The sequence below is a fragment of the Myotis brandtii genome, unplaced genomic scaffold, assembly GCF_000412655.1.
Source record: "Myotis brandtii unplaced genomic scaffold, ASM41265v1 scaffold231, whole genome shotgun sequence".
In the NCBI taxonomy this organism is placed as follows: Eukaryota; Metazoa; Chordata; class Mammalia; order Chiroptera; family Vespertilionidae; genus Myotis; species Myotis brandtii.
This window is the reverse complement of record NW_005358689.1, coordinates 1,114,501-1,122,227: the sequence shown is the minus strand read 5'-3', so window position 1 is coordinate 1,122,227 and position 7,727 is coordinate 1,114,501. Positions and strand designations below refer to the sequence as shown.

Below are 7,727 nucleotides of genomic sequence, written 5' to 3'. Positions count from 1 at the left end.
CCTTTTCCTGCCAGGGCCATTGGATATTTATAACATCATTCGAGGGCCATACAGAATTATCAGCTTGAAAATGAGCCTGCTGTATTGGGTAAAACATTTCATTAGCTCACCTCTACTGCCTTGGCAGGGCCAGACCAAAGGATTTCCCGGGCCTATTCAGTCCAGCCCGAGGGCCGGCGTTCCCCACCCCTGTTGTGAAGTGTGCAGTTCAGTGGCTTCAGTGCCCTCAGAAGGTTGTTAACTGTCATCGCTAACTCCAGAACATTCCATCACCCCAAAAGGAAGTCCCTCCAGCCCCTGGCAACCACTCATCTACTCTGTGCCTTTTAGTGCTTTGCCCCCATGGCCTCTTAGATTAGAATCCAGATTCTTGCTGGGGCCTTAGAACACCGGTTCTCAGCTTGTGATCTGTGGACCAGCGTCCGCGTCACAGGGGAGCTTGTTGGAAATGCAGAATCTATAGAAAAACACAACAATACACACACGCGCGCGCGCACACACACACACACACACACACACACACACACACGGCAATGCAGACGTGCAGTCCCTCCCCATCTGCTGAATCAGAGACTCGGGCTGGGCCCAGCATCTGTGCTGAGCAGCTCTGTCCACACCGACGTTGAGGACCCGTGGCCTTCCAAGTCCTGCGTGATTGGGCCTCTTTGGATCACTGCCTTTGGAATTGGGAGCCCCTTCCCTGTGCTGCCTCCAGCGACCTTCCTCTTCCACAGCCGTGACCAACTCCATCCTTCCTCGGGCCTGTCCCTCGGCTGGTTCTCTGCTTGGGATGTTAGCGAGGCTTGCGCTCGGCCCCTCCCTGACCAGGCGGGTGTGGGAGTCACCGCATCTCCTGCTTCCCCTCCAGACCCCCCTCCACCTTCCCCACCTGCCTGGTGCCCGAAGGTCGGTTTCCACAAACTGCTTCCCAGGCCACCTGACTGCTGTTGGGTGGCCAGTGGAGAGCAGTAGGGGATTGAAGAGGGAGGAAGCCAGGTTGGCCATTGATTGACATGCTCCCTCCCCGGGGGCCGGTCGTGTCCCCCTCCACACAGCTCTCTCTATCTCTCGAATTTTGTACTGTGTGCTGTGTTAGCTATTTAGTCAGGATCAGTTCTATTGGAACTTAGATTATAAAATGATGGCCTCTAAGTAGTGAATGAACGAAGAACGTTGAAACAGTGGGATGACTTGGTAAAGTCATGATAGAAGCTGGAGAAATGAGGAGGGGACACACTGATTCCCCTCAGTGTCTCGCTGTGCTGTTCTCTGCAGCATTTACCGCGCCTGAAAGAGAACTTACTGTGAAACTCAATCAGAGGTGAATCTGTGAAATGCAGTCACCGCTAAAGAATTTATTAATCATAAACAAATACTTACCGTTTCCTTGTTACATACCAGGCACATTCGTGGGGCTGAGGGCAGAGCATTGAACAGACAAAACCCTGGGCTGTTTTAATAGGGAAGACAGGCCATAAAAACACGTTAAAGAAATGTAATAATTAAACAAATATAGTGTGTTAGCAGCGGCTGTGCCAAGAAGAGACATACAGCAGGGAAGTGGCCTTTTAGCAGGTGGCCAGGGAAGGCCCACGGAGAAGGCGGCGTTTGAGTGGCCTGCAGGGAAGAGCATTGCGAACAGAGGAACAGAAGTGCTCGGGCTTTGAGCGGGGAATGTGCTTGGCGTGTGAGGAACAGCAAGGGGGACGCTGGTGGAACAGAGAGCACGCAGGGGATTAGGCGATGAGAACTGAGAGGGGATGGGGGCAGGTGCTGGTGGCAGGATCAGGCAGCTGATACAAAACAAACTCTGGCCCCACCCCGCAATGCTGTCACAGGCACACAGCAAAGCAACCCGGTTTCTTCCTGAACTGACTTTCTCACTAGTCACTGGATTGGTCAGTTCCCGCACACCCCCACACCCCTTCACCCCCACCCTCACCTAGTCCCCATCGCCTGTCTTGTCCGTTGAATCTGCCATTTTTCTCGTCCCCCCACTGCCTTCACGCAGGCCCTCACTGCATGCCTGGATTGCTAACGTCCAACTTGCAGGCTGGTGTAAAGATGTTGGCTTTTACTCTGACACCGAATAAGCACCTAAAATAATGGTAGACTCTTACTTTGAAGACGAGGAGCTGAGATTCGGGGAGGTGACATTATTTCCCTAAGGTTGGCTAAGTAATTATTAACAAATCCGGGGTTAGGCCCCAGGTCTCCTGCCCAGGAACCTGCAGCAACGTCACGGGGCTGGCCCAGCACCCAGGGCCTCACAGTTAGAAAGTCACCCCGGAGCCAGTCTTCGTGCAGACAAGGTAGAGATGGGTCACCGCATGTGCTTCCATTCATGCCAGCATTGATTCTGGGGGCTTTGGGGGGCGGGGGTAGTAATCTTAAACAGAGCACACCTCTCATCATTCTTATTTGTAATTACGCTTTTAAAGAGACAAAGCTGTTGTTTCCCAGAAAGTGAAAGACCAGATCTCTATTCGGGTTTGGGTTGCTGTGGTTAAATAGAGCATTTCCTAGTTATTTTTCTGCTGCGTGGACAGCATAAAGGGTAGAGGATGGATCAGAAGAACAGACTTGTACCCCGGCCCTCTCCTTAGCAGCTAAGTAGATCGCTTCTCTGGGTCCTTTTTAAAGAATTGACATATAAAGAGAAAACAATCCCCAGGCTGCCTGTCGGGGACCTGATGTGCGAGCCCTCTGAGAGGTGGCATTGGCGAGGCAAGGTGCCAATCTTACGTAATGACAGCCTTTCTTTGTGGAGACTGTGTGTTTAGTAGGCAGACTGCATATTAAGTATTTCTGTATTTAATAAACACCCAAGTCTCATATTTACAGTGAAAACAGTGGCTATTCTTGAAGAGTTCACCTTCAAAGAGAGTTTTGGGGCGGGTGGGGACGATAGAGGAGAGAAGTCCTGTTTCACACTGAAGTGTAAGTTGTTTGTCTCTGTCATTAAACACGCTGTACATTTGCCAGAGCAGCAGCCGGTGGAATTCTGTGAGCTTAGTTAATCTTTGTTATTTATCTAATACTTTGCAATTTTTGTGTAACAGTTTCAAAGTGCTGCGTGTTGGCCAAGTTGAGGCCGAGAACCGTGTATCTCTGTGCAGGCCTCGAACTGTGTAGCAGAATGTGCAAACCTGGTGTCATTAGCTGGGAGGGATCTGACCTCATATGGGAACTACAGCTCTTTTCCATTCATTTTATTTATTGTTTCAACAGAATCCACCTTTGACTTTTCTGGATTGCCTTCTAGTTGTAATGGGTGACCTTCTATGTTTTCTAGGTTACTTTTTTAAAAATAAATTTTAATTGATTTCAGAGAGGAAGGGAGAGTGAGAGAGGGATAGAAACATGATGACAGAGAATCATTGATTGGCTGCCTCCTGCACACCCCCTACTGGGGATGGAGCCCGTAACCTGGGCATGTGCCCTTGACCGGAATCGAATCCAGGACCCTTCAATCTACAGGCCGATGCTCTATCCACTGAGCCAAACCGGCTAGGGCTCTGGGTTACTTTCTATGTTATACACGTTTATGGGGATTAAGAGCTTTGGCTGTAAGAAGTGGAGACTTGGATGCCCTTAAGAAAAGATGGTTTTACTGCGAGGAGGAGCCAGAAAGCTCCCAGGGATGAACCAGTTCTTCCCGGCCCCTGTGCCAACCCCCCCCTTCCCCCCCTTTCTCTTGTGCACGTCTTCTCTCACTCTGGCCAAATCCTTGAGGCACCCAGTCTGTTGTCTCAGCCAGTTCCCACCATCATCCCTAATGGGACGCTGCCTTCTTTACAACGAGGGGCTGAGTGCAGCGTTCTCAGTTCGGGGGTGACAGGTGGGGCAGTTGGAGCTGGAAGGGGCGTCGTGTGGCTGTTGTATGATGGTCTTGTGTCGTGATCACAGTGCAGATGTTACTCATTCTGCTTTTTACAGCCTTAAAATCCAAATTCCCCCAATATCTCGTAGAGTCTCACTAATTACTTTTGGATAACGTACTGTACTGGTCCATCAGGCTCATGGCCCAGAGCCTTGGCATGCACTCTCTTTGATGGGAATTATTTTCACAGGATGAAGTGTCACAGTGGGGTTACTCTTTCAAATGGTTTGTTTTTCTATTCCTGATGCATACTGATTTGCGCTGAGTAGGTGCTCATTGAGTTGTATGCACATAGTAGGTGCCCACTGAGTTGAATGAACCATAGGGGTTTACTGACCGGCATTGCCATCGACAATTTGCTTCTGCAGCACTGGGAATTAACAGCATTTTTCTTTCTTTTTCTTTTTGGTAATTTAATAGGTGTGAAAACTTGCATTCTTTAGTAGCATCGTTTTTTAAGATGCAATGTCTATTTTTACTGGGAAAAAGATTGTTAATGAGTTTTAAATTTAAATCCTCTGCTGGCCTGAATGTTTGTCTGCAAGGTCAGAAACGTTGTAGCATAACAGCTGGTCATTTCTGCTTACACCTGGTTGGTGAGGACATGCTTTGAAGTAGGTATTTAACTTGCTTAAAACATTTTAGGTTTAAATTGTTGAGTAGGGAATGTGTGCGCCTGGTGTAAACATTAGATTGCCCTCCAAGGTCTGTTCTGTTTCCATCTTGCCTTCGAAGCAACACATCCTATGTTCCTATGTAGCCGTCTTATGTTCTTATGTATCTGTGCATGAGTGTGTATGTGTGATGTCCCTCATCACCCATTTTTCTCGTCCCCCCACCTGCCTCACGCCAGGCCCTCATGCATGCCTGGATTGCTGACGTCCAACTTGCAGGCTGGTGTAAAGATGTTGGCTTTTACTCTGACACCGAATAAGCACCTAAAATAATGGTAGACTCTTACTTTGAAGACGAGGAGCTGAGATTCGGGGAGGTGACATTATTTCCCTAAGGTTGGCTAAGTAATTATTAACAAATCCGGGGTTAGGCCCCAGGTCTCCTGCCCAGGAACCTGCAGCAACGTCACGGGGCTGGCCCAGCACCCAGGGCCTCACAGTTAGAAAGTCACCCCGGAGCCAGTCTTCGTGCAGACAAGGTAGAGATGGGTCACCGCATGTGCTTCCATTCATGCCAGCATTGATTCTGGGGGCTTTGGGGGGCGGGGGTAGTAATCTTAAACAGAGCACACCTCTCATCATTCTTATTTGTAATTACGCTTTTAAAGAGACAAAGCTGTTGTTTCCCAGAAAGTGAAAGACCAGATCTCTATTCGGGTTTGGGTTGCTGTGGTTAAATAGAGCATTTCCTAGTTATTTTTCTGCTGCGTGGACAGCATAAAGGGTAGAGGATGGATCAGAAGAACAGCCTTGTACCCCGGCCCTCTCCTTAGCAGCTAAGTAGATCGCTTCTCTGGGTCCTTTTTAAAGAATTGACATATAAAGAGAAAACAATCCCCAGGCTGCCTGTCGGGGACCTGATGTGCGAGCCCTCTGAGAGGTGGCATTGGCGAGGCAAGGTGCCAATCTTACGTAATGACAGCCTTTCTTTGTGGAGACTGTGTGTTTAGTAGGCAGACTGCATATTAAGTATTTCTGTATTTAATAAACACCCAAGTCTCATATTTACAGTGAAAACAGTGGCTATTCTTGAAGAGTTCAACTTCAAAGAGAGTTTTGGGGCGGGTGGGGACGATAGAGGAGAGAAGTCCTGTTTCACACTGAAGTGTAAGTTGTTTGTCTCTGTCATTAAACACGCTGTACATTTGCCAGAGCAGCAGCCGGTGGAATTCTGTGAGCTTAGTTAATCTTTGTTATTTATCTAATACTTTGCAATTTTTGTGTAACAGTTTCAAAGTGCTGCGTGTTGGCCAAGTTGAGGCCGAGAACCGTGTATCTCTGTGCAGGCCTCGAACTGTGTATCAGAATGTGCAAACCTGGTGTCATTAGCTGGGAGGGCTCTGACCTCATATGGGAACTACAGCTCTTTTCCATTCATTTTATTTATTGTTTCAACAGAATCCACCTTTGACTTTTCTGGATTGCCTTCTAGTTGTAATGGGTGACCTTCTATGTTTTCTAGGTTACTTTTTTAAAAATAAATTTTAATTGATTTCAGAGAGGAAGGGAGAGTGAGAGAGGGATAGAAACATCAATGATGACAGAGAATCATTGATTGGCTGCCTCCTGCACACCCCCTACTGGGGATGGAGCCCGCAACCTGGGCATGTGCCCTTGACCGGAATCGAATCCAGGACCCTTCAATCTACAGGCCGATGCTCTATCCACTGAGCCAAACCGGCTAGGGCTCTGGGTTACTTTCTATGTTATACACGTTTATGGGGATTAAGAGCTTTGGCTGTAAGAAGTGGAGACTTGGATGCCCTTAAGAAAAGATGGTTTTACTGCGAGGAGGAGCCAGAAAGCTCCCAGGGATGAACCAGTTCTTCCCGGCCCCTGTGCCAACCCCCCCCTTCCCCCCCTTTCTCTTGTGCACGTCTTCTCTCACTCTGGCCAAATCCTTGAGGCACCCAGTCTGTTGTCTCAGCCAGTTCCCACCATCATCCCTAATGGGACGCTGCCTTCTTTACAACGAGGGGCTGAGTGCAGCGTTCTCAGTTCGGGGGTGACAGGTGGGGCAGTTGGAGCTGGAAGGGGCGTCGTGTGGCTGTTGTATGATGGTCTTGTGTCGTGATCACAGTGCAGATGTTACTCATTCTGCTTTTTACAGCCTTAAAATCCAAATTCCCCCAATATCTCGTAGAGTCTCACTAATTACTTTTGGATAACGTACTGTACTGGTCCATCAGGCTCATGGCCCAGAGCCTTGGCATGCACTCTCTTTGATGGGAATTATTTTCACAGGATGAAGTGTCACAGTGGGGTTACTCTTTCAAATGGTTTGTTTTTCTATTCCTGATGCATACTGATTTGCGCTGAGTAGGTGCTCATTGAGTTGTATGCACATAGTAGGTGCCCACTGAGTTGAATGAACCATAGGGGTTTACTGACCGGCATTGCCATCGACAATTTGCTTCTGCAGCACTGGGAATTAACAGCATTTTTCTTTCTTTTTCTTTTTGGTAATTTAATAGGTGTGAAAACTTGCATTCTTTAGTAGCATCGTTTTTTTAAGATGCAATGTCTATTTTTACTGGGAAAAAGATTGTTAATGAGTTTTAAATTTAAATCCTCTGCTGGCCTGAATGTTTGTCTGCAAGGTCAGAAACGTTGTAGCATAACAGCTGGTCATTTCTGCTTACACCTGGTTGGTGAGGACATGCTTTGAAGTAGGTATTTAACTTGCTTAAAACATTTTAGGTTTAAATTGTTGAGTAGGGAATGTGTGCGCCTGGTGTAAACATTAGATTGCCCTCCAAGGTCTGTTCTGTTTCCATCTTGCCTTCGAAGCAACACATCCTATGTTCCTATGTAGCCGTCTTATGTTCTTATGTATCTGTGCATGAGTGTGTATGTGTGATGTCCCTCATCACCTTTACAGAATTGATGGGAAGATCTGCATGTAGTGTGTGTGCGCCGGGCACATGCTAAGAACTGTATAAGGATTTGGTAGACAAATCCCATAAGTAAAATGTCAGAGATGGTTTAATTTCACCTTTCGTGTGAACTGGTTTGACTGTCCCCAGAGCTCCCCAGGCTGCTGCAGGCTCTGCTCTGGATGGGGCAGGGAACCAGGAGGGGGCAGGAACCCAGTGGGCAGGGTTCTAGAACCCACTCCACCCCCAACCCCACCCCCACCCCCCAATCCCGGCCAGGGTGAGCCAGACTGT

The 7,727-nt window shown here is 48.1% G+C and overlaps 1 protein-coding gene across 1 annotated transcript in view; it reads left to right on the top strand.

The window, feature by feature from the left end:
- Positions 1 to 7,727, top strand: part of TP53BP2 (tumor protein p53 binding protein 2) — a 107,963-nt gene that overhangs the window by 68,212 nt on the left and 32,024 nt on the right. The window lies entirely within an intron of this gene.